Below are 25,473 nucleotides of genomic sequence, written 5' to 3'. Positions count from 1 at the left end.
GAGACGTTCATCATCGCGCTGGGCACTTGGCAGCAAAGAGCGCAGGGCAGCCGGGCATCTGTTTTTTTTCTGGACAGAAGTTTCCCCTCCTGCGTCTCAGCCAATCAGGCGAAGCGCAGGCTCAGAAGAGGCCACGCCCTCCTCTGGGGCCCGCTCCTGGCTCACCACTGTCTTAGGCGAGGAGGAAGCAGGGCTGTCTTGGGAAGCTGCTGTTTGTAAATACATAGATTTAAAGGGCTCGTGGACCCAGAGAGCGGGGAAGGCAGCGCTGACCTCACCAAGAGACAGACAGGCCCAGATAAAATGGTCCCCGCCCTCCCCCACACCCAGGCCATCAGTATCATTAGGTTGGAGACAGAGGTATCATAATATCGGGGCGTCAGCCAGAAGTGTGGGTGTCGGTCCCAGCCCCACCCATTGCTGTAGCTGGGAGACCCACGGAATCCCTACGCCCTGCTTGGGCCTCGCCGTCTCACTGAGTACAGTGCAGATAAATGTAATAAGGATAATCACACCAGCAGCTGCCGTCAGGGCGTCAGGGCGTTGTTGGCAGAGTCAGCGCAACAGGGTGTGGGGAGCAGGTAGCATAACGCCTGGCCATCATCTCTTCTTTCGTGCCTTTAAATTTTCTCACTTTTCCTTTGATTAGGCATTAGTCAGCCTTTAAAAAAAAACAAAGATTTTATTTATTTATTTTTAGAGAGAGGGGAAGGGAGGGAGAAAGAGAGAGAGAAACATCAGTATGTGGTTGCCTCTCACACACCCCCTACTGGGGAACTGGCCTGCAACCCAGGCCTGTGCCGGGACTGGGAATCAAACCAGTGACCCTTTGGTTCTCAGGCCCGCGCTCAGTCCACTGAGCCACACCAGCCAGGGCTTAACCAGCTTTTTGATTGGTTTCTAATTCCAGTGTTATTTCATTTTAGAACAGTTTTTCTTTTATCTTCATTGCATTTTTCTGCTTTACTTCAGTTTGTTCTGTTCCTGTTCCAACTTTTTGAGCAAGATAATGAATTAATTTAATTTTTACTGGTGGAAATATTTAAGGGTCTGAGCACGCTTTACTTGTACCCCATAAATTCTCTCGGGCATTTTCATTCTTACTGCTTCCCAGAAATTCTATAATTACATTCTATAATTTTACCTTGCACCTCCCTCTGACTCAAAGTTCATTAGCAGGGAATTGTGAAATTTTTCATGTGAAGGCCTTTTTGGTTTGGTGATTTTTATCAACCTCTGGTTTTATTACACTGTGATTCGCAACCATTTCCTACATTATTTCTCCCTTTTGAAATTAAAGTTTTTCTGTGGTTTATAACTTAGCCGATTTTTGGTGGGGGAAGGTGGAGGGCAGACGCCTGGGTAAACAGAACAGACTCGTGGTCAAGTTCATTACACAAAGGGCAGGAACAAACCTTTAGACGGTCACACATGAACTCTAGCAGACTGGAAGTTTCGCCGAGGGTTCTGCGGTGCCCAGAGAAACTGCAAATAAAATAATGCAAACAGATACGGCCCCAAGGACATGAGTTCATTTAATAAAAGACCAAACTTACATCCACGAAACCCAAAGGAGCCCAGGAGAGGGGAGCAAGGGGACCTGGCTAGAGGGGCAAACAAATCTCTTCTAAATCCTGTGCCTGTCTATTTTCCTTGAATCTCCAGTAAGTTTTGCTTTTTGAAAGTTTCTCTTACAATATGTAGTGTGTTAATATTCAGGACGGTTACATATTTGTTGTGCATTATACTGCAAATGGGTTCAAAGTCCTTTCTTTCTAAAAGATCTTCACCTGAGGCTGTGTTTGTTGGTTTGGAGGGGGAGAAAGAGAGAGAGAGAAACACCAACGTGTGAAAGAAAAATTGATCCGTTGCCTCCCGTATGTGCCCCGACCGGGAATTGTACCCACGACCTTTTGGTGTGTGGACGATGCTCCAACCGACTGAGCCAACGTGCTTTTCTTGGACCTCATGTCAGGTTTTTTTTGGGGGGGGGGGCTGAAAAAACACCTCATCTCATATTAAGATGAGACCTCCCCCGTTTTGTTAGTGCCTGTGCCCCCACTTCTATTTTTTAAGCTGTTGAGTTTGTTGTTGGGTGACCCTCCTGACCAGAACCCGAGGGACCGTCTTGCTTCCTGACGGCACGGCCACCTCCCCCGCCCCAGGGGTCCTCTTCTCTGTCTTCACCCCCACCCTGTGGGTCCCCACCCTCACCCCCAGAGCTGGGGTGTGCAGCCAGCCAGAGAGGGCGGTGTGTGGCTGGGGCCAGGGGTGCACTCTGCACCCCCCCACAGAACACGTCGACCCCGCCGTGTCGGTCTGCATCTGTTTCTGGGGTCTCTCCAAGAGTTGTTCAGTGGGAGAAAAGTGTGCTAATGTGGTTCCTCCACCTTTGTCCAGCTGGTCAGCAACGCTCTGGCCACTCTGAGTCCCGGGACAGAGTTCCGAGAGGCGGAGCCTTCTCTCTGGAACAGCCGTCACTCACCAAGCTGAGCATTCTCACCTGGGCTGCAATCACACACCCAACCCAAGCCAGCCAAGTGGATCTCGGCGCTTCCATGCTCACCGGCCGGCCTGTCGCACCGGTCCCGGGCTACAACTCTGATGCTCGGTAAGTGGGGGGCCTGGAAGTCATGAGGGGTGTAGTTGCCATGTCCGCCCACGTGGGTGTGGGTGGTTAAGTAGATGAGCAACAGGTGGAGGGCCTTCGCCGGCTCTCTCAGCCTCCGCGGCGCTGACACTCAGGGCAGGTGCGTGGAGGCGTTAGCAGCTCCCTGACTCCATCCATCACATGCCAGTGGCGTCCTCCCACCCCCGTTGTGACAACCCACGATGTCCCCAGAGGGCCAAGGTCACCCTGGCTGGGAGTCACTGGCCTAAACCACTAGCAAAGGGTGAGAACTGCCCTGTCCCTGTCCGTTCGCTCTCTTGGGGATGTGACGTGTGGCCTTGTTCTCCTGCCCCCGTGTTTACTAATAGTATTACAACGGACCCCTGTTTCCACGCTTTCCCCGGCTGATGGGGCGCGTCACGTATGTTGTTAAGTGCAAGTTGTGCCCGGCAGGAGGATGTGGGCAGCAGGCTTGCTTCATCCCGCGGGCGGCCCCGGGCGAGGAACTCAGGCAGGACGACGGGTGTGCGAGTGTCGTCCCCACGGCAGCGCCGTGACTTGGCCCTGGATGGCGCGGGGCGGAGTCAGGAGCAAAGACACAGAGCTCAGATCGTACCTCCAGGGGAAACAGAGAGACCACCTTTAAAATAGTGTCCAGCGGAGAATAACCAGGCAGAGCTGGCCGACCTCTTTGAGGCTGGCCTTCCTCCCGGGCTGAGGACCAAGGCGGGTGGGTCCTCAGCCGGGGACTTCATAAGCAGTGCAGCGCCAAGCCCGTGGGCCCCGGCGTGGAGAGGAGCCCTCAGGTGCTCTCCCCAGGGGCCCCAGACCCCCCTGAGAGACGGGTCAGAGCAGGTGCGTGAAGGTGGTTTCTGGTTGCTTTGTGGCTGTGCTACCCAATGCCTGTCACTCTCAGACTGTTTTTAGTGTGACCGGATTCTCTCTGAGTTGAAGACAGTGGCGTTGAAGCTGCGGAGTGACGGGCGGGGGCAGAATGGGGCTTGTTCGGTCTCTGCGGCTTTCTGTGGACGCAGAGTCACTGCGGGACCTTCTTTCATTTCCTTCCCCGGAAATGAAGGGACTGTGTGTGTGTGAAAAGAGAAAACCCCGGAAGAATGTAAACATCATCTAGTTGCCGAGCCAGGCTCAGGGCCGGACCCACATGCCCATGACCTTAAAGGGGGCCTGGCCTTCAGCACTGCCCAGGCCTGTGGGGCTCATCCCCTAAACAGAAAGGCTGTGGTTTTGATTCCCCATCAGGGGACAGGCCTGGGTTGAGGGTTCCTTCCCCTGTTGGGGCGGGAGAGAGACGACTGATGGATGTTTATCTCACATCGATGTTTCTCTCCCTCCCTTCGTGTCTAAGCCTGTCCTCAGGTAAGGATAAAAAATAAGAGAGAGCGAGAGAGAGAGAGAGAGAGAGTGGGAGGGAGTTGAGGATGCTCTTCTGCCTGGAAGGCGCAGGAAGGCGTGATGTGACTGCTGATGGGAGCTGGCCAGCAGCCCAGCGGCCGCACAGAGCCACACGGCGCCTTCGGGGGGAGCCGTTGCTCTTGGTCCTGAGTCTGGGCTGCCTTGTAACCTGCTCGGGGGTAGGAGGGACGCCGCCCTGGGACCCCCTCATCGAGTCTGATCGCCTGAGAGTGCCATGCTGGGAGGGGGCCCAGGTTAGCCCCAGAGGGCGAGGGGGTGTCCAGCCAGGCCTCCGGGGTCCAGCGCACTCCCTGTACCAGTGGCCACGGCATAAAGGGTGTGTGGTCTCCCTGGGCCTCCTTACCAAGCCCCCAGCTCGCTCGACTGTCCAGCGTCGGCAGGTCCATCTGACTGGTGGTTACAGCTGACCACGGCCCCGACTTGGGGAAGACACGTATTAATTTGGGGGGCTTTTGTCAGTAGAAATGCCAGTGCCTCCTGTCTGGTGGAGATGACTCCAGAGACTGTGGTCCTGTTTCTCTGAAGGATGCAGTCACTGTGACCCCTAATGTACAAGTCAGTGTGTGCCCCCGGGCATCACGATGTAAAACTGTCCCCTGTGGCTCCTGGAACCATCACGGCCATTTTGCTGGCTCCCATGCTAATGAGTCTAACTTGACCTTGGCTGCCGTGTGTTCATCCCATACTTCTGTGAATTATTTCTGAATGTTTTGAGGTTGTACTCGGCTATATAGACTGGCTCCAGTAGTTAACTGAATCCAGAGAGAAAGCTGATCCCTGAGATGAACTTGAACTTAACCTCTGGGAAAATTAAGACCACAGGGTCATGGGGGACTGGATGGCGAGGCAGGTCCGTGAGGTTGAGGAGGGAAGAGACTGGGAAGATGAAGGGAACACCTGTAAGGCCACGGAAAGTGTCAGCTGGACCGAAGCTTGTCCCCAAATCCAGGAGGAGATCCTTTTTGGGGTGGAAAGAGACGGCTTATGAGGAGAGACAAGAGAAGTTTTTTCTTTAAACAGAGTCAGCGGCTAGAGGCGCCCATGGTGGACAATGCTGAGTGAAGCTTCCCCAGTGAGCTCACTGCTGTCCCCACAAACTACTAATGTGGGGGCAGCTGTGCCCACAGAAGTGACACCCCCCAGTTAATCAAAACACAATACACCCCAGCTGAGCTCAGAATTCAGAGGAGGAAGTGATGTTGGGGGCTGGTAGCCTCAGGAGGCCTTCCTGGAGGAGGAGGAGAATTCAGAAAAGCAGAGCAGACTGGGGACCCAAGGACGTCTCCCAGGGGCCCTGACCCAGGACTGATTTTCCAGATTCTGATAAGGACCCTCGAGGGGGGCATAGCCAATGAGAAAGGACTCACCTGCAACCCCAGGCAATCTTGACTTCCTGGACGACGGGGGTGTGATGGTGAGTTTCGTGTGTCGCCTTGGCTGGACCACTGGTCCCAGATATCTGGTCAAACAGCAGTTGAGATATTTCTGTGAATGTATTTTTTTACATGAGGATAACCGTTAAATCAGTAGACTGAAGACAGCAGATTGCCCTCCAGGAGTGGGTGGGCCTGGCCTAACCAGTTGAAGGAGTTAGGAGGAAAGGCCGAGGTCCTGGACATAAAAGAGGGATTCGGCCAGCAGGGGGCCTTCAGTCCCAGGCTGCAGAGCCAGGCGGCTCTTCCCTGGGCCCCCAGCTTGCCTACCCACCCTGCAGATCACAGACACACAGCCCCCACAGCCACGTGACCCAGTTCCCTAAGATAAGCCACCAAGGTAGTTCCTTGTCTCCCAGCAGCAGAACCAGGTACCTTTGTGGGCCTGCACCGAGGTTCATGTGTCACCCCCAGGGTTTAAACCCCCTTCTGGGGACCAGGCCTCAGTGCCTTCGGAAGCCCCCCCCCCCTGGATCGCCCACCCTAAGCCTGGGCCTTTCTTCCCGCCATTGGCTCTCACACAGCCCGGGTGCAGCTGCTGTTGGCTGGATTGATGAAGAACCCAACCTATAACCAGAGGCCAAAGGTGAGCCCTTGGTTAAGTGGAGTCTGAAAAGACCAGCAGAACCTGACCGTGAACCCGTGCCCTGAGCCCAGGCGCCAGGCCCCTCTGACCCCAGCGTTCTCCCGAAGCACCAAGGAAAGGCCCTTTGCAACCCCCGCTCCGCGGGCCTCCAGCCGCTAGATTGAGTCCTCAACATTTCCTAGTTACGGTAGTTCAGCTCCGATGCGCAAATTGCACCTCCTGAAGGGAAATGGAGCGCTACCGCAGCAATAAAGGCTCGAGTAAAGAAAAAATAACTTCATGGATGATGAAGGTGCATTTAAAGGGAAAATTACTTGGTCTGCCTTGTCTTTCACGCTGCAGCGAATGAAATAAAGAATGCTCCGCAGCCTGCTGCAGGGCCCAGGCGCTGGCTCTTTGCGACCGCTGTGCTGCGCGGGGGCGCGCCCCCCAGCGGTTACGCCGGGAAGTGCAGGGTCCTGTCTGGGACCGNTCCCGAAGCACCAAGGAAAGGCCCTTTGCAACCCCCGCTCCGCGGGCCTCCAGCCGCTAGATTGAGTCCTCAACATTTCCTAGTTACGGTAGTTCAGCTCCGATGCGCAAATTGCACCTCCTGAAGGGAAATGGAGCGCTACCGCAGCAATAAAGGCTCGTGTAAAGAAAAAATAACTTCATGGATGATGAAGGTGCATTTAAAGGGAAAATTACTTGGGCTGCTTTGTCTTTCACGCTGCAGCGAATGAAATAAAGAATGCTCCGCAGCCTTGCTGCAGGGCCCAGGCGCTGGCTCTTTGCGACCGCGGTGCTGCGCGGGGGCGCGCCCCCCAGCGGTTACGCCAGGAAGTGCAGGGTCCTGTCTGGGACCGAATTCCTCTCGAAACCAGGATGCCAACGGTTGTTGATGACTCTCCGTGAACATTCTGGGGTGGAAGGGAAGGGATGAGTGGAGAAGGAGAGCGGGGAAAAGTAGGGGTGCTGAGTGTATCTGCTTCAGGTCCAGTTCTTAAATCACTGTCGTGATGGTGGGCGAGGTCGGCAAGGATATCTTCAACCCGACAGCAGCTGATAGTGATCTGAACCCCTGAGCCCCGGGAAGGCAGAGGGCAGCCTTCTTTACTGGTAAAGCGCCACCAAGTGCCCCTGCCAGGGAGGGCGGAGGCACACAATCACCCCGAACTGGGGAGAGGACAATGGCTTCGTCTGTCCAGGTGCTTCGCTCTGGACGCGGGGGCCGCGTGTTCTAAGAGGTTCCTCGAGCACATACAAGACCTGCCATTCCTCGGGCAGCTGTCACACCCTGGGGGTGTGACTCTGTTGCCGGGAGCGTGCAGGGTGACAAGGAGGTCTCCCGGGCACCCCTTCCCTGGCTGACTGGGACGTGCTGTTCCTTGCCTGCCAGTCCCTGCTAACTCTCTCTTTATAGAGCTAAATGTTGTTTCCCTTTAAAAAAAAATGTTATGTATCGATTTTAGAGACAGAGAGGAAGGGAGAGAGAGAGAGAAAGAGAGAGAGAAAGACATCGGCTTGTTGTCCCACTGATTCATACATTCATCGGTCAGTTCTTTTCTTCTCTCTTTCAAATCATTTTAATAACCTGACTGGGGGGTATCAAATATAAAAACAGATTCAAACTTGTTCCTCTTCAAGGCGAGGCCACCATGATGGCCTCGCACACGTGTGATCCAAGGGAACGGTGACACCGGGTTCCAAAAAGCGAGGGTGGCAGGAGGGCTTGGGCTCACGAATTGAAGAGCCTGGTTTTGAAAAGCCTCGGTGGGGTCACGGGCGGCAGGAAAGACGTGAAATCTTAAGGGACCTTCAGAACGCAAGGCGGGGTGGGGTTGCTGGGTGGTCAGCACCTTGGAAGGGTTCTTTGTTTCTTTTTTTTAAGATTTTATTTATTTATATTTAGACAGAGGGGAAAGGAGAAAGAGGGAGAGAAACATCCATGTGTGGTTGCCTCTTGTGCGCCCCCTACTGGGGACCCGGCCTGCAACCCAGGCCTGTGCCCTGACTGGGAGTGGAGCCGGCAACGCCCCCCGGGTTTGAAGGCCAGCAGTCAATCCGCTGAGCCACACCAGCCAGGGCATATTTCTTGGTGCCGATTTGGTGTCTAGAGGATTTGTCCCCTGGGGAGAACCGAGCAGGATGGGCCGAGCAGGTCTGCTGTCCCACAGGGTCAAACCTCTTTAGGGCAGAGACTTGGCCTCCCTGTTCATTGAGGTGATACCAGAGAAGCATGTCCACTCTGAAGCTGGGGGCCGGGTGCACTGATTTAGGCCTGCAGGTCAGTCATCATTGGCTGATTCTTGGGTGTCCTGACTGGGCATCGAAGCCACAGCCTTGGTGTCTGGGACCGACCCTCGAACCCGAGGAGCTGCCCGGCCCGGGCCGTACTTTGTTTCCAGCCATGCTGCCCAGGCTACCTGAGGACTCCAAACCCGAGCATCCGCGTCATGCACAAGCGCTGGAGGGATGACTAAGGAGTGAATCAATGCGTTATTTCTGGACGGCGTGACCGTCACCAGCCCCCAGGGTCGAGGAGAAATCAAACAAAGACCAGAGCTTCTGTGTCCAGAACACGCAGGCATGAGTCACTCTCAGGGGGGATTCTCTGCTTCAATAACAAGGAAAAAAGAAAGTGGAGAAAAGAAACTGGGGGGGGGGCGGCTTCTTACTTCTTCGCCGGGTCACTCAGGACAAGGGGCAGTTGCCCAGCATCCTGGGGGCTCTGGGCCTGTGTGGTGGCCATGCCCCGAGGTCTGCTGGGCCTCTCCTCCCAGCCCCAGATGCCCGCCTCCCCTGGATGTGCTGAGAGGGGAGGGCCAGTGTCACAAAGTGGAGACCTGGGACTGGAAGAGCTCAGTGGCCATTCTCAGGGGCCACGAGCACAGAGAGCCCCCCAAGACCTCCTGTCCAGCGGGCCCAGACTCAGCTGGACACGCCTCCCCCAGCTGCATCTCGGGAAGGGAGGCTCCTGCCTGGCAGCCCCACCAGCTGAGGACGCTGTTCTGAGGCTGAAGTCTGGGAGTCCCCCGTGGGCCAATGACCACTGAGGGTCCGTTAGGGTGACCGCGTCATCTCGGGGCTGCTGTGATGAGGTCCCACAGCCCAGGTGGCTTACGATAGCAGCCACTTGCTCTCTCCCAGGTCTGGGGGCCACAAGTCTGAAACCCAGGTGTTGCGTGCTGGCTCCTTCCCAAGGCTTTTGGGGGGAGCGGTCTGGTCCCGGCCTCTCTCCTGGTTCGGTGGTGGTCCACTGGCCTGTAGACATGTCAGTTCCATCTCTGTCTCTGTCACCACGGGGCTCTGCTGTCTTCCTCCCGTCTCTTCTCTTCTGAGGACACTTGTCATTTAGCGCCTGCTCTAGTCGGGGATGATCTCATGTCACCATCCTTAACCCAGTCACATCTGCAAAGTCCCCTTTTCCAAATAAGGAGCTGTGTGCAGATCCTGTGTGGACATAGCCTTTTAAAAACAAACAAACACATTTTATTTACTTATTTTTAGAGAGAGGGGAAGGGAGGGAGGAAGAGAGGGAGAGAAACATCCATGTGTGGTTGCCTCTTGCACGCCCCCTACTGGACACCTGGCTCACAACCCAGACATGTGCCCTGACTGGGAATCGAACCAGCGACCCTTTGGTTTGCAGGCCAGTGCTCAATCCACTGAGCTACACCAACCAGGACCCGTGTGGGCGTATCTCCTGGGGGCACCATTCACTGATGAACCAGGTCTGCTTCAGAGAACAGCCTGCCCACGCCCCCCACCTGCCAGTGGCCTTCACCTTGGAGCTGTGCCATAACAATTTCTCACCCTTCTCTTGGGCCCGTGGTTGGCGGGGACCCAGTGGGTTGAACGGATGGTGGGGGTGGGGGCCTGGCTCTCGGCTGTGTGTCAGGTCTGGAGGTCCCACATGTCTCTTCATCTTCCTCAGACCAGTGTCTTCCCAGGTCACGTTCTCCTGGGTACGATCAGTCGGAACTCAAGAGGCGAAGACGAAAATCGTTAAGGTCATTGGGTTTGTTATGACCTGTGTATTCCACAGGCCGAGGTGGGCCACCTGGATGAACCCTGCCTCGGGGGGGTGGGGAAGGCCCAGGGGACGGGGTGTGGACACGGGGTCCTGCTGTGGAAGACCCCATGAATGCAGAGGGGAGCCGGGGCCCCACCAGCCAGCCTCCCGGGGAGTCACTGCCGTCGCGGCATCCCCAGACCTGGCCTGACAAAGTCACAATGACGAGCCCCTGTGTCCCTGCTCACAGGCCGCCCACACGTGGCCTTCCCGTCTCCGACTTTGGCCCCGGTGTGACTGTCAGCTGTCACACGACATTTTAGCTTGTGTGTCTTTGACACACACAAGCTTGTGTGTCACGACATTTTAGCTTGTGTGTCTTTAGCTTGTGTGGCATGGACATCTTTACTCACTCGATGCCTCTCAGATCCCTTTTGGGTGCGTTAAAGCCTGGGAAGGCCCCTGCCTCGTCTTCCCGTTGGGGTTGCCATCTCTCTCTCAGTGCGAGAATTCTCTTTAATTACTTGTCTGCCGTGGGCATTGCTGTGTGTCCTCCTCCCTCTCTCCTGTCACCTACAAGTGACACAGCATCCTCCTCTTGATCTGATGGGACCCTTTCTTTTATCTGATCACACGCACGTGTGTGTGTGTGTGTGTGTGTGTGTGTGTGCGCCTCATGTTTTTTTACGCGGACGTTTTGTTTGAGAAGTTTGTCTCGGCCTTCCAGGTCTCAGAGACTTCACCGGAATTTTCCACTCACAACTTGGAGTTTTACTGCTCACCACCGAGTCTCCCACTCATCAGGTAGAGGGCTCCAGCGTTCATTTTTCTCCGGGAGAATCCATTTTCATTCACTTTAATTTCTCGACTGGTTCCCGGGGAGAGGGTTTTTCTTCTAACACGCGCAGTTTCATTTTTCTCTGGCACGGTTTTTGCAGAAAACCAGGCCTCTCATAGCTAGTGGCTGCAATTTCCTGTGAAAATAGTGTCTGTTGGTGACCCAGCTGTGGCGCAATAAATGAGTTTTAAAAATTGATTTCTAGCTTCGTGGTTGGAGGGGCCATTAAGCTTGACATTTTGTTCTGTCTGAAGTCAGAGCCTTGATAAGAACTAAAAAAAGCTTTCAATGTACTCCCTGCCCTGTGTTCTGGGATGGCGATTTCATCTAAATACAAAACATGATGAGAGCAAGGCATCCCCGGGTCGAATCGCACAAACTTTGTTTGGTCTCCAGAACCCCCGGGGTGGGGGGAGAAACGCTGGCTTTGCCTTCTGTGTCGTAGGTGCTTTTACCGCTTTCCGTAAAAACGCCGATTCTCGCGTTCCCCCTCTTCCTCTTTTTTTCTGTTGGATTCACACCAGCCGCCCCTTCTCTCTCCGCACGTGGGGTTAATCGTAGGCAGTGGAGACCATTAATGGCAGGTAGTGGAGTATGCGAGTATCTGAGGGAGTATTCCTCCCCTTTCCTACGGCTAAATTTAATTAACGTACAGCAGACCTACAGAAAAACACCCAAATGCTACGTTTCTCATTCAATGGGTTGCACAGAGTGAGTGCATCGTGGAACGGGCTCCGGGGTTGAAAAACATGAGTCGCTAACAGCTCGGCCACTGTCCTGGCCTCTTGCAGTAACCGCCCTGCCCCCAGGGGGCGCCGTCCTGACTGCGGACATCAAGCCTGAGTGTTGGGGGGATTCTTTTATCTTCATCTAAAGAGAGCCATAGAGTGGGTATCTCTTTGCATTTGACCCCTTTTGCCTCGTCTGTGGAAGTCACCCGTGTTGCCTAGTACATCAGTGTTTCGGGACATTCCTGGGCATGGGGTCACGTGTGTGTCCAGGAGTTGGCACACCTCTGGAAGCAGGTAGAGCTCCCTAGATCTGAGGCATGCCCCGAAGTTTAGGGAACGCCAGTCTCTAGACTCTTTAGAGCGCCCTTCCCAAGTATGGCGGGGGGCGGGGGGCTGCAGCTGCCGAGCCTCTCATGGGTTCTCCTTCTTCCTTTTCTTCTTATTAAAATTTTTTTCATTTGTCGTTTTCACTTGACATTCAATATTATTTTATATCCGTCGCGGTTGTGCCGCATAGTGATGAGGCATTTATAGAATTTACGAAGCGACCCTCCCAGTAAGTCTGGTCCCCACCTGGCACCACGGTTATTACCACATTATTGGCTGCATTCCCTGTGCCGCTCTTTCCATCCCTGCGGCTCTTTTATACGTGTTTATTTATTCATTCCTAACTCGGGGGTATGTTTATTGACTTTTAGAAAGAGAGGAAGAGAGATGGGGGAGAGAGAGAGAGAGATGAAACATCGTTGTGAGAAAGAAACATCACCTGGTTGCCTTCTGTACCCGCCCTGACCGGGGATGGAACTCGAAACCGAGGCATGTGCCCTGACCAGGGATCGAACCCACAACTTTTTCGTGCCCAGGATGATGCCTAACCAGCCGAGCTACCCAGCCAGGGCCCCGTGACTGTTTTGCAATTACTGCTTTGTATGTCTTTGTCCCTTTTCCTTTTCCACCCAGCCGATGGGACTTTCTTTACGAGCGAAAACCAAGGTGGATGCCGGGGGTGGGGGCTGGCGTGGGAGGGTCCTGGCTGTCCGATGACACGGACTGGACCCAGTGCTCCCTGTGGCCAGGGTCGGAAGGAGCCGGCTGGAGAGGGCAGGCCGCGTGAGCCTACTCAGGGATGCGAGGTCAGAGGGACTCTCCATCTCTCTGCTTCCCACACTGCTCTGGTGATTTTGTCTGAGTCACCAGCGGGCCCACTCGGAGGGCAGGGCCACCGGGAGCTACCCACCTCTGGGGTCACGGCGCGTCCCGAGCCCTGGAGGCGTGAGGTTTTCCCCTTTCCCCTATCATCCTCCTTCGGAGGGTAGAGCTGCTGCTGCTGCTAAGTTACAGTCTCACAGGGAGTAAACCACCTCTCTCAAGGTCACCCGGAGAGAGAGGGCAAGTCCAGGGTTGGAGCCAGCCTGCCAGACACCTGCCGGGGAAGGGTTTGAAGGCCCCGGGCCCCAGGAGGGCCGAGGCCTCAGCCCGGAACCCTGGAGTCTGCTTCTGTTTTTCATTTTTCCATCTGTCGGCTGCAGCCGCTGTGGCCATATGGTGACGTCAAGCCCTGTGCAGGTTCATTTTCTTCTCAGGAAGGGGTGCTAATGTGCTGGTGGGGGGGGCACGAGGCAGAGTGGAAACAGGTGCGGGGGGGGGGATGGGGACGGCCACGGGGAAAGGGCGAGGGGAGGGATGGCCTCAGGCACAGGGTGTGTCAAACGGAAGGAGAGGGGCCCTGGCCGGGGGCACAGCTGGTTATGGTGTTGCCCCCAGAGAGGACGCCACCCTGGTCCCCAGTCAGGGCGCATACTGAGGCTGAGGGATCCATCCCTGGTCGGGAGGCAGCCAACGGATGTTTCTTTCTGTCTCTTCTTCTCCCTCTAAAAAAAAAATCAGTCAAAACCTATCCTTGGGGGAGTATCAAGGTAAGAAAAGAAACCAGAGTGGGTCTCTGTCGGGGCGGAGACACGGAGGAGCACGTGACTCGGGGGGGCACTTGGGGACGAGCCTCCCCTCGTCCGTGTCCTGCTCACGGGACGCCGCTGTGGTCCCCTGTCACCGGGACGCAGCGAGCCCAGGGACCAGGCCCTCGGGGGTGGAGAGCAGCCCGCCAGCCCCTCTGGACAGGGAAACCAGTCTGGCCTACATCTTCTTAGCTGTTCGGCATAGGTCACTGCTCCATCTTGCGTCCCACTTGCCTTGGGACCCGAGGGAGGCCCTTGCCCAGGCCAGGCCCTGGACACAGAGCAAGCGAGCCACCTGAGACTGCAGGGGAGGGCCGTCGTGACTGGGAATGGCGGGTGCTAGGGGCGCCTGAGCCACCACCTGGGGAGGCACTGCCTTGCCCATATGGGGAGACTCTACATAGGAGCCTCAGGGAGACAGGTGAGGGGGCCCCTGCCGAGGGCGCGTCGGTCAAGGTGGACAGGGGCTCTTTCCCGACCACGCCCTCTCTGCTGCTGGGTTGGAGCAGGTCCATACCCTCCAGGTCCCCAAGCACCTGGGCGGCCTGGGCTGTTCCCTCTCTGAGTCGTTTGCCACACCTGGCCGTGCCCAGGACGTTGGGTGCTGCCTTCCCCATGACCTGCCTCTGGGGGAACTCAGTGGGCATCTCCTGCCTTCATTATTGGAGCCCCGACCTGTGCTCATGGCTGGGGCTGGCCTGAGGTGCAGGTGTGAAAAGGCAGGGAAGTGGGGGGGGGCCCGCGGGCACGTCCGCCCAGGGCTGGCCACGTCCGCCCAGGGCTGGCCACGCCATCTCCTGTGCTTCCTCCTCTCCGTGCGGCACCTGGGAGCGGACTGCGCGATCTCATGTGGGACCGTCACCTGCAGGGATGTGCGGGCAGTTCAGAGAGACACAGTCCAGGTTCTTGTCATTTGCCTGGTTTCGAACTGGGGTCTGGCTCCACGTGTTGTCAGGCCTGACGGGCGGGACCCACGAGCCCCCCTGGCCCAGCCGCGGAGCCCACCACCCACACGTAAGTGCCTGCCTCTCACCCGTTATGTCTCGCAATCAACCGAGGGCCGCGGCTCTAAGCCTGGACATGTCTGATGAAGTCAGAGGTGCCCGGGTGTGGAGGACTTAATTTTCTCAGAAACTCTAGCATCATCTGTCTTCATCCCAGCCAGTGACAGTCTGGGCAGCAGAGCAGTCACTTCTGATTTGGGGGTGGCCGGGAGGACGGGGGCATCTGAGCGGGACTGAGTCAGCGTGAGAGGAGGCCCCTCGCCCCGGAGCTGATCCCCATCCTGGTGATGTCCCCCTGTGGGAAAGTGCAGACCCCGGCGGGGCCACCCCGGAGCAGGGGGCGCATGGCGCCGCACTGTGCCCAGTGAGGAAATGTCCACCACTGAACATCGAGGTTCCTCACTGGCATACCTCCCCCAGGAGGGCAGGGGCCGAAAGGGAAGCAGAAGAGGACCCCACCCAGCCAAGAGTCATCCTGGGACATTGCTGTCACCCCCGAAGCAAGAAGGAGAGGTCCAGCCTGTTCAGTGAGGTGGAGGGGAGGCTGTGGGCTGGGTCCCGTGGGCTGGGACCCGCTGACCCGGTGCCTGAGCCCTGGGCCTGGGGGCTGCCGTGCGTGCGGGAGCCAGGTTGCCATGGGGTGTCCCTCACAAGGCAGATTAGGACGTGGAGGGAGGACACCTGTGACAACCAAGGGGGGACCTTAAACAGCCATCGTTGGCTGGATGGCGCCACCTCACCCACGCCGTCCCCGCAGGGACGCACTGACCCCCCGGGAGACTCTGGGTCCTGTAACCCCCCGAAGTGTTTCCCCCCGATACATAAGTGGAAACCACTTAGGTGGCAAATGACAGAAACCAAAGTCAAAGGAACTCAAGGAGAACAGAATGTAGGGCTCACAGCGGGGAGGCCCAGGGGTGGGCTGGTTCGGGCAGGCGTGGATGTCTCGGGCACTATGTCACAGACGCTTGTCCGTCCTCGGTCCTGCTCCCACCAGCGTTCTCCTCACTCTTGGGTGGGCTTGCTACACAGACGGGGACACGGTGGCCACCAGAAGGGACAGCCCTGAGTCCTCCCTTAGAGTCCAGAAGGGGAGCTCCTTGGGCAGGACCAGTACCCCTTCCGCAGGTGACCAGTAGGGTCAGAAGCCCCTGGGGAAGACAGGTGTCCAGCCACTGACACGGCGCTTGATGTTACAGGGGTCTCTAGCGGGAACGAGTTTGTCCCAAGCCCCTGAATCCCCTATCAGGGTCGTGTCCTGCATTCCATATGAAGAGCCAGCTGGGGACCCGCCCGGGGCCACGGCGCTTCCCAGGTGTCGTGCTTCTGTGCCACCTGCTTGCGTTGCCTGAAGTGACAACTTCTTGGATGTTCTTTCCTTTGAAAGCGGTTCCGTGAAACACCTGTAACTTGAGACGGGCTGTGACTCCTCCCGAGAGGGAAAAGCCCGCGAAGCCGCTGCGCCGTGTGGTCTGAGAGCTGAGGGGACGGCCAGGAGGTTCTCATAAAACCCGCAGTCACCAGGCAGCGGTGGTGTTTCAGGGCTGCGGAGTCTCTCGTGGCTTCCGGGAGGACGCAACCTGGGGGGCAGTCGGTTGGGCAGGTGGGCAGAAAACCGCGGTGACCGCTGGAGGCAGGCAGACCTTCCCACCCGGCGTGGGTACCTGTCAGCCTCNCCCCCCCCCCCCCCCCCCCCCCCCCGGCGTGGGTACCTGTCAGCCTCCGCAGNGGGTCTCTAGTGGGAACGAGTTTGTCCCAAGCCCCTGAATCCACTATCAGGGTCGTGTCCTGCGTTCCATATGAAGAGCCAGCTGGGGACCCGCCGCGGGGCCACGGCGCTTCCCAGGTGTCGTGCTTCTGTGCCACCTGCTTGCGTTGCCTGAAGTGACAACTTCTTGGATGTTTTTTCCTTTGAAAGCGGTTCCGTGAAACACCTGTAACTTGAGACGGGCTGTGACTCCTCCCGAGAGGGAAAAGCCCGCGAAGCCGCTGCGCCGTGTGGTCTGAGAGCTGAGGGGACGGCCAGGAGGTTCCCATAAAACCCGCAGTCACCAGGCAGCGGTGGTGTTTCAGGGCTGCGGAGTCTCTCGTGGCTTCCGGGAGGACGCAACCTGGGGGGCAGTCGGTTGGGCAGAAAACCGCGGTGACCGCTGGAGGCAGGCAGACCTTCCCACCCGGCGTGGGTACCTGTCAGCCTCCGCAGAGGCAATCGCAGAGGGCAGACAAATACGGACTATTAAGTCCGTAGCCACTGGAGGAAACTATTCGGGGATTCAAGTCTGTTGTAAAAACCGCCGTAAATCTATATAAAACCTAATGGGACGTTTTGCTCTATTACTGTCTCTTAAATTCACGCGGCTAAAGGTGATGATTATATTTGCGAACTCATCATCTTAGCCTTGGGAAAATAGGCTAGTAAGTCCTCAGATCGTTTAATGCCTTAAAGCTCAAGTCATTTGGGTCGTCAGGAAGAATAGGGTCAGATGGCGACCCTTTAGACAGGGTGCTCAGTGTGTTTCAGAGAGTGACCGGCTGTGTCACTGCGTGTGTTTAGGCACCACAGGCCACCACCTCTCAGTGACGGGGGCTTCAGTGCAGGTGTTCCCTGCCTGTCTTTGAGTCCTTCATGTACAGCGTTAACCCCCTACACGAAGCAGATAAATCCTTTTTTTAAAGTTTTTATTTATTTACTTTTAGACAGAGGGGAAGGGAGGGAGAAAGAGAGGGAGAGAAACATCAATGTGTGGTTGCCTCTCATGTGCCCCTTATTCGGGACCTGGCCTGCCACCCAGGCATGTGCCCTAGACTGGGAATCGAACCGGTGACCCTTTGGTTTGCCGGCCAGCGCTCAGTCCACTGAGTCACACTAGCCACACCAGCCAGGGCCAGAGTAGATAAGTCTTAAGTCTGCTGAGTGGGATGTTTTGAGCAAAGGTGCGTGTGTGCATGTGCGAAGTTGGAAGGAGTCAGTATAGTGAGGATGCCCAGGGTGTTGTGCCCCTGGAAAATCTTTACACTCTTCCCGACGTGTCTGCTCCGCAGCTGGACGCCGCTCCACTGAGCTGGAAAGTGTAAGACATTCGAGAGACATCGGCAGGGCCGGCACTGATAAGCAAGCCCTCGCGGCGACTTCGCCTCCTCTGGCTGGAACGAGGCGCGAACCTCCAAGGGGACTCCCCGCCTCCGCGGCTGCAGATCCTGCCTCGGCCCCTGGTCAGCGGCTGGACTCACGGCCGCTGGACGAGGGCTGTGTTTCAGGTCGGGGGCTCTGGTCCAGGTGTCATCGTGGGTGGTAAGAATGAGACACGTGGGTGAGTCAGGCAGGGGGGACGGAAAAGACTGGAGCATGTGGAGCTGGGGTCCAGGTCGCCTCCCCCTCCCTTCCTGGCTCTCTCTGGGCACCGGGGACGTGTTCTGGCCACGGGAGAGAAGCCTGAGCAGACTCAGCTCATTCAGTATCGGCCTGGGCAGCTCTGATGTGTCACAGAGCTGTTCACCTCCACTGTGTTCCTACAGAAATGCAGGTGTCCACCCTGGCCGGGGAGCTCAGTGGGTTAGAGCGTCGTCCTGATACCCTAAGGTCGTGGGTTCGATCCTCGGTCAGGGCACTGACAAGACTCAACCAATGAATGCGTGAAAAGAAATTCCATTTATTTCAGCACCTTACAGGATAGCAATCTTTTTGTTATCTTTTGTAATCTTTTTCCCCCAGAAAAAGAGGCATTTAAAAAACTCCAGCCCTGGCTGGCGTAGCTCAGTGGATTGAGCACGGGCCTGCGAACCAGACGATCTCGGTTTGATTCCCAGTCAGGGCACATGCCTGGGTTGCAGGCCAGGTCCCAGCAGGGGATGCACGAGAGGCAACCATACATTGATGTTTCTCTCCCTCTCTCCTTCCCTTCCCCTCTAAAGATATATAAATAAAAGCTTAAAAAAAAAAAACAAAGCAAAAGAAACAAAACTCCAGACCAGAGTTCTGACTGAGATGGAGGCGTAGGTAGAAATCCTCGCACAACCCAAAGGAGGATAACGACCAATCTAAAATCAATAAACAACCAGAACTGCCAGAAAAGCAAACTGCATAAAACTCCAACAATCACAGAATTTTTAAAAAACCAGTCAGACAGAACAACCAGACCAGTAAGGCGGCGGTCGGAGAGAAACCTCCGTGAGGTGGCAGACCAGGAGGGCGGGGCTGACTGAAGGGGAAACTGAGCCTCAGAGCTGACTGTGGACACAGTGAGGGTCGCTGTGGTGGGAGAAACTCCCAGTCTCACACCAGAGTTTGTTGAAAAGTGCGGGAGAGACGAGCGGGCCGGGCGCACTGTTCCCGCTCCGGCCCCTCCCCCACAGGCAGTGCCTTCCAGCAGCGAGGAGGGCTGCCCCGCCCAGGTGGACCCTGAAGGCCCCGCCCCTTACAATGGAACAGGGGTCCCAAACAAAGAAACAGGGCCCAAATGAAAGAACAGAGCAAAACTTCAGAAAGGGAGCTAAGCGATGAGGATATAACCAACCCATCTGATGGAGAGTTCAAAGCTCTGGTCATCCAAATGCTCACAGAACTGAGTGAGCTTGGCCAGAAAGTGAAAGAACAAATGAAAGATACCCAAAATGAAGTAAAGCAGAATATGCAGGGAGCCAACAGTGACAGGAAGGAAACCAGGACTCAAATCAATGCTTTAGAACAAAAAAGGAGGAAATAAACATCCAATCGGATCAGGATGAGGAAACTAAAACTCAAAAAAGCAGAGAGCCTTACAGACCTCTGGGACAACCTGAAACGTGCCAACAGCCGAATCACAGGGGCGCCAGAAGGGGAACAGCGGCAAGAAACTAAAAACTTACTTGAACAAATAACAAAGGAGAACATCCCCAGTCTGGCAAAGGAAATAGACTTCCAGGAAATCCAGGAAGCTCAGAGAGTCCCAAAGAAGTTGGACCCAAGAAGGAACACACCAAGGCACATCATAATTACATTAGCCAAGATTAAAATGAAGGAGAGACTCCTAGAAGCAGCAAGAGAAAAGGAGAAAGTTACCTACTACAGAGTTCCCATAAGACTATCAGCTGATTTCTCAGAAACCTTGCAGGCAAGAAGGGGCTGGAAAGAAGTATTCCAAGTCATGAAAGGCAAGGACCCACATCCAAGACTGCTCTATCCAGCAAAGCTTTCATTTAGAATGGAAGGGCAGGTAAAGTGCTTCTCAGACAAGGTCAAGTTCAAGGAGTTCATCATCACCAAGTCCTTATTACATGAAATGTTAAAGGGACTTATCTAAGAAAGGAAAGATAAAAGATACGAACAGTGAAATGACAACAAACTCATGACTATCAACAAATGAACCTAAAAAAATAAAAGAAAGAAAAACAAAAACTAAGCAAACAACTAGAGCAGGAACAGAATCAGAGAAATGGACATCACATAGAGGGGTTTCAGTGGGGAGGAGGACGGGAGAAACAGGGAATAAGAAGCATAATAGGTAGGAATTAAATAGACAGGGAGAGGTCAAAAATGGTACAGGAAACAGAGAAGTCAAAGAACGTACACGTACACCCCATGGACATGAACTAAGCAGGGAGAATGCTGGAGGGTTGGGGGGGTGCAGGGTGGAGGGGGGATAAAGGAGGAAAAATTGGGACACCTGTAATAGCATAATCAATAAAATATACTTAAAAAAGCCAACAACACCAGACCAGGAGACACTAGAATACATGAACCAGTTTCAGGGGCACTGCCCAGGCATTTGCTCCAGCCTCAGGTTTCAGGAGCATGTGCATCGCTACAGCGAGACCTCCCTCCTGCCCTGGCCGGTGTGGCTCTGTCGGCTAGAGCGCCGTCCTGTGCACTGAACTGTCACAGTTCAACCCCCAGTCAGGGCACGTACCCGGGTGGCGGGTTCAATCCCCAGCTGGGGCATGTGCTGGAGGCAGCTGGTCAATCTCTCTCTCTCTCTGTCTGTTTCTCCCTTCGCCTCTCTCTAAAAATCAATAAACAAACCCTCCAGTGAGGTTTTTTTTTAAAAAATTCAATCTTGAAGTAGGAAGCGTTTTCTACCCAAGAACCTGTCTCTTGTATTATCTTTTCTCGGCTTTATCGAGACATAATTGGCAAACCAATTTATAATGTATTTAATGTTTACAAGGTGACGATTTACCATACCTACCCAATTTGAAGGGTTCCCACCATCAGGTTGAATAACGCATTCTTTGCCTGTCACGTACTCACCTTACTATTTCTTCAGTGTGACCATTTAAGTCCTGCACTCTCAGCAAATTTCAATTTTACAATCCAGCGGTGTCCACCATGGTCACCGTGCTAGACATTCGACCCTTAGACCTTGTTCATCTTGTAGCAGAAAGTTTCTGTCCCTTTTACCAGCCTCTCCCCACTTCCCCGCCCCCAGCCTCTGGAAACCTCCATTTTACTCTGTGTTTCCAAGTTCAGTTTTTTAAAAATGTCCAAATATTAGTGATACCGTGTAGTATTTGTGTCCATACTGCCCCAAGCAATGGACAGATTTGGCGCAATCCCTATCAAAGTGCCAAGGGCCTTTTTCATAGAAAGAGAAAAAGCAATCCTAAAGTTTGTAGCGAACCACAAGTAGCCAAAGTCATCAAGAGAAAGAAGAAAGCTACAGGCATCACACATCTTGATTTCAAAATATACAACAAGGCTATAGTCATCAAAACAGCATGGTATCGGCATACAGACAGACGCGTAGACCTATGAAACAGATGACAGAGCCCAGAAATAAAACGATACGTATGTGATGAATTGCTTTCCAACAAAGGCGCCAGGGATGCACAGTGGGGAAAAGACAACTTCTTTAATACACGGCGCCAGGAAAACCAGACAGACGCATGCGAAGAATGAAACTGGGCTCTATCTTAGGCCACCATACCAAAAAAATCAGTTCAAAGTGGCTTAAATGGTCCTCAAAAGTTGCGAAGATGGAGGTTTCAGGTTGTCGGATAGTTTGAACGTTCAGGACCCTGGGAAGGTTTGCAGATGCCTGGCCTTGCTCACTGCCTGTGGAGCAGGCATCGCCGATGACTTCACTGGGTGCTTCTGACCGCGGGTCTTTTGTGAGGGTCCGTTGGGCTCCCAGCTGGGGTGCAGGTGTCTGAACCTTGGGGCTGGGGGTCCTGCCTCCATCACGCTCACCCCCGCGTGTGCTGAGTGGGTGGCCGGCGGGGGGCGGGAAGCCTCGGTTCCTCTCCATGTGCCGTCTCCGTGGGGCACGTGGGTACCCGTGAAGCATGGCCCCTGGCTTCCCCCAGAGCCACGATCCAGGGCAGAGCCAGGCAGGGTCTGCCCTCTTTTTATATCCCGGTCTCCGAAGTCAGGCCCTCACTTCCACCACATTCCATTGGTCAGAAGGGAGCCCCCTCCACCTGCCTGGCCGTCGGGAGAATCCTCGGCATCCGCCGTTTGAAGGGAGGGACGTGAGGCATTTACAGAGGCATCTCCAAGCTCGTTGAGAACGTGGGAAGACAACTGCAAAGCAATTAAGTGGGATTTTGCTCCTCACACCCTCGTCCAGGATAAATTCCAAATGGATTAGAAACCTAAATGCACAAGTAAAGCCTTAAATACTAGACGAATCAGAAAATGAGTCGCTTTCTAGGTTGGGACTGAAAGGGCCGTAGCACATAAAATGCAGAAGGCATTAAGTTAAAGATGAATAAATCGTGTGCTGTGGGCCTTGCCGGCGGGTGCTCGTTTCTTTTTACAGAGTCCAGAGGGGAAGGGGGAAGGCGTCTGGGAGCAGCATCCCAGACAGAAGAGCAGTGTTCCTGAGGTCCGAAAAGGGATGAACCAGAAGGAGAATCCCTGGGTGGGCGAATACACAGGGCCCCCCCGAGTCCAGCTCCGGTCTCCAGGAGGCAATCTGAGCTGGCTCTGGGGCCGCTGCTGCTGCCTCTCGGCCCCCTCTGCCCCCGGTGGCGTGAGCTCCTGACCAGTGGTTCCCCCCTCCAGTCGCCGGGGGTCTGCTCCTCCAGCCCAGACTGGTGGGGACATGTGGTGCGTGGACACACAGGCAGGTGTGAGGACTCCAGGGGGGAGGTGGCACCGACCACGGCTTGGGCTGTGGTGTGTCTGCAGCTTGGCAGCCTCAGCCTGGTGGTAACTTTTCCGCAGGTCCCTCCACTGACCAGGGGCCACAGCTCCCCCCGCCCACCTGGTGGCCGCCTGCCACGCCTGCGCTCTGCAGGGGGCCCGCTGCTTGTCCATAGTGCAGGCCAGACTAGAGGTAGGCAGTCCCCGGGGGCCAGCACAGCTCCCTGGGGGTGTCTGGCCAGTGCACGGGGTCCAGGGCTCCCTAGAGACTCCCGCAGCCCAGGACAGAGGGGACCCCAAACCGGGAGCCCCTCAGCAGATGGGAAACGTGGACAGATGGCAGAGCTGCCTCCCTAGTGCTTTGGAACTTCATCAGGGGCCTGGAGTTTAAGGCAAAAAAGTGAATAATAAACAAACAGTCAGAATAATAAAGTAGCAAAGCAAACATGCACGTCCAAGGGGACCACTCTTGTCCCGGCGGGGGCCGCTGCACGGGGCCGACTCCCGCCGCCTGCACGGAGACGGCTGCCTGCGACCTTCCCCAGAGAACGGCCCGCCTGTCTCGTCACCTCGCCTTCGCCGGGCAGATGCCCCTCTGGAATCCTAATTGCTCCCTCAGGACCGAGCTGCAGCACCCAGAAATGTCACAGAGTCCCGCGTGGCCCAGGACTAACCGGTATTGTCAATTTACCTTCCAGCGGGCAGCGAAGCCCTTTATTCTTCAGGGGGAGAACAAAAACAGCCTCAGGCTTCCTCGGGGAAGGGAGGCCGAGGAGAAGCGGGACGGGAGGGCCTCGGTCGGCACCGAGTTAGCACTTGGGACGTGGGCCCCGCACACCAGCTTGGACTTCAGTGTAAATGCAAGGTAGGCGGGGCGGGCCCGCGCCTGCTTTCTTGTCTGAGTGGTGACGGCCACCCGGGAAGGGAGCTCTTAGACCTGAGTCTCTCTCTGCCCGTGGAAGTGAAGCAGCTGTCACACGAGCAGAGGTTACATCCGAAGGGGAGAGTGGGGTGCTGGTGCACCCCCCACACCGTCACCCCTCCCCGCCACGGTTGCAGGACGGAGCCTCCGTTGCATGCACGGGGAGCCTGCTCTCCATCCTGCTCCTCACACCTGAGCTGGGCCGGGTGACGCTCGGATCCACAAATGCTTTGTCCCCAAAGCTCGTTCCCAGGCTTCCTCCCAAAGCAGGAAGAGGGCGGGGCCTCGGGCCAGGTCCACCTGCTTGTCAGAATCCTGCCTGCCACGCCAACCTCAGCAGGTCTGTGGGCGTGGGCGTGGGCAAGAGAATGAATGGCCAGGCATTTAAAACCACAGAACGTAACGTCCGTACCGCACTGTCCTCTGAGAAGTCAATTCTTACTCATTCCCACCAGGGGCAGCTCAGGCAGCCCAGAGGGCCCACTGGCAGGTGATTGGCGGAGACCCATCTGGATGGGGAAAGTCGCAGACTGTGACCGGGGACCGTAGCAACTGACGCCAGACAGCGGTGGCCCAGGTCAGAAGCCACGGGTTAGCAGGGGCCCAGCAAATGACGGCCTCAGAGCCAGCAGGAGCCTGAGCCGAATCCCTAGGTGTTGCCTCAGGGAAAAGTGAGCTCAGGTTAGATACAGAGAGTCCTGGAATTTTCCCACCTTTACTTCCAAAAGCCCAAATCCCACAGGCATGGGGGTGCACAGGTGGTCTTGGCCGGAAGCTGAGTCTAGATTGCCCCCCGCCCCCAGACTGGAAAAATTCTTCCACGGTGCCGGGAGAGACCCCACAACGTGCGGAGTGGAGATGGGGAGGCTGCATCTCCGGTTCCTGGCTGAGCCCCAGGGGTGGGGATGGGCTGCAGGCATGGCTGCGGGGGGAGGGGGGTGCAGAGGGGCGGTAAGATAATAGTGCGTTCATCTGGCTGCGGGCTAGAATCGCTGGGAGGGGCTCTTGAAAGTCCGACGCTCAGGTGGTTAGCGCGTCATCCCAATGAACCAAGGTTGTGAGTTCAATCCCAGTCTCCCACGTGCAAGAATCAGCCAGTGACTGTATGGACACGTGGATGACAAATTGATGCCCCTCTCTCCCTCTCTCTCTCTTCTCCTTCTTCTCTCTCTCTAAAATCAATAGGGAAAAATGTTTTTAAAAGCCAGTGTCCCAGCTGCTGGGACAAGAGGACATCCCCACGCAAAAACCAGCTGGACCCCCACCTGACAGCCTTGGAGTGTGGACCCTCAGCAGAGTGCACAGGAGTGAATCTTTACGACCTTGGGCTGGGTAGTGTGGGTTCTTCAACGCGGCACCGAAAGCACAGACGATGGAAGGAAAAACAGATACCCTGGGTTTCACGGAAATGAAATGTTCTTGTGTGCGAAAAGACATTGTCAAGAAGGTAAAAAAGAGCCCTGGCTGGTGTGGCTCATTGGATTGAGGGCTGGCCCGCAAATCAGGGGTCACTGGTTCGATTCCCACTCAGGGCACAGGCCTGGGTTGTGGGCCAGGTCCTCAGTGGGGGATGTGAGAGAGGTGACCACACATGGATGTTTCTCTCCCTCCTTTTCTCCTCCTTCTCCCTCTCTAAAGTAAATACATAAAATCTTGAAAAAAAAAAGGAAAAAAAAGAAAGTGAATAGGCAATTTCCCATTTTTTTGAAAAAAAATATCTTTTTTGCCAGTTGAGAGAATGGGAGAAAATATTTGCAAGTCATGTACCTGAAAAGGGCTTACTATGTGTTAGCTGGGGGCCAGCACCCATCGGTCCCCCCACAATCTCCCCGACACCCAGAGCTCACTCCTTCCTCAGCCACAATCGCAGGCTCCAGGTTGAGTTTTTAAATTATATTTTTGA

General features: G+C 55.4%; 1 long non-coding RNA gene across 3 annotated transcripts; it reads left to right on the top strand.

Moving 5' to 3' along the window:
* Positions 1-1,447: 1,447 nt before the first annotated feature.
* On the top strand, positions 1,448-25,067 carry LOC118989642 (uncharacterized). Of its 3 annotated transcripts, none has more exons than XR_005067033.1 (3): positions 1,448-1,664; positions 2,401-2,611; positions 24,756-25,067. It is a non-coding gene; the product is annotated as an uncharacterized LOC118989642 (long non-coding RNA). The 3 variants fall into 3 exon arrangements; XR_005067032.1 differs by lacking the exon at positions 24,756-25,067 and adding an exon at positions 5,363-5,453; XR_005067034.1 differs by lacking the exons at positions 1,448-1,664; positions 2,401-2,611 and adding exons at positions 23,849-23,910; positions 24,026-24,147.
* Positions 25,068-25,473: the final 406 nt, after the last annotated feature.

This window comes from Sturnira hondurensis, unplaced genomic scaffold (assembly GCF_014824575.4).
Source record: "Sturnira hondurensis isolate 20B ecotype Veracruz unplaced genomic scaffold, ASM1482457v3 Scaffold0006496, whole genome shotgun sequence".
NCBI classification, from domain to species: domain Eukaryota; kingdom Metazoa; phylum Chordata; class Mammalia; order Chiroptera; family Phyllostomidae; genus Sturnira; species Sturnira hondurensis.
This window is presented reverse-complemented; position numbering and strand designations above follow the sequence as displayed.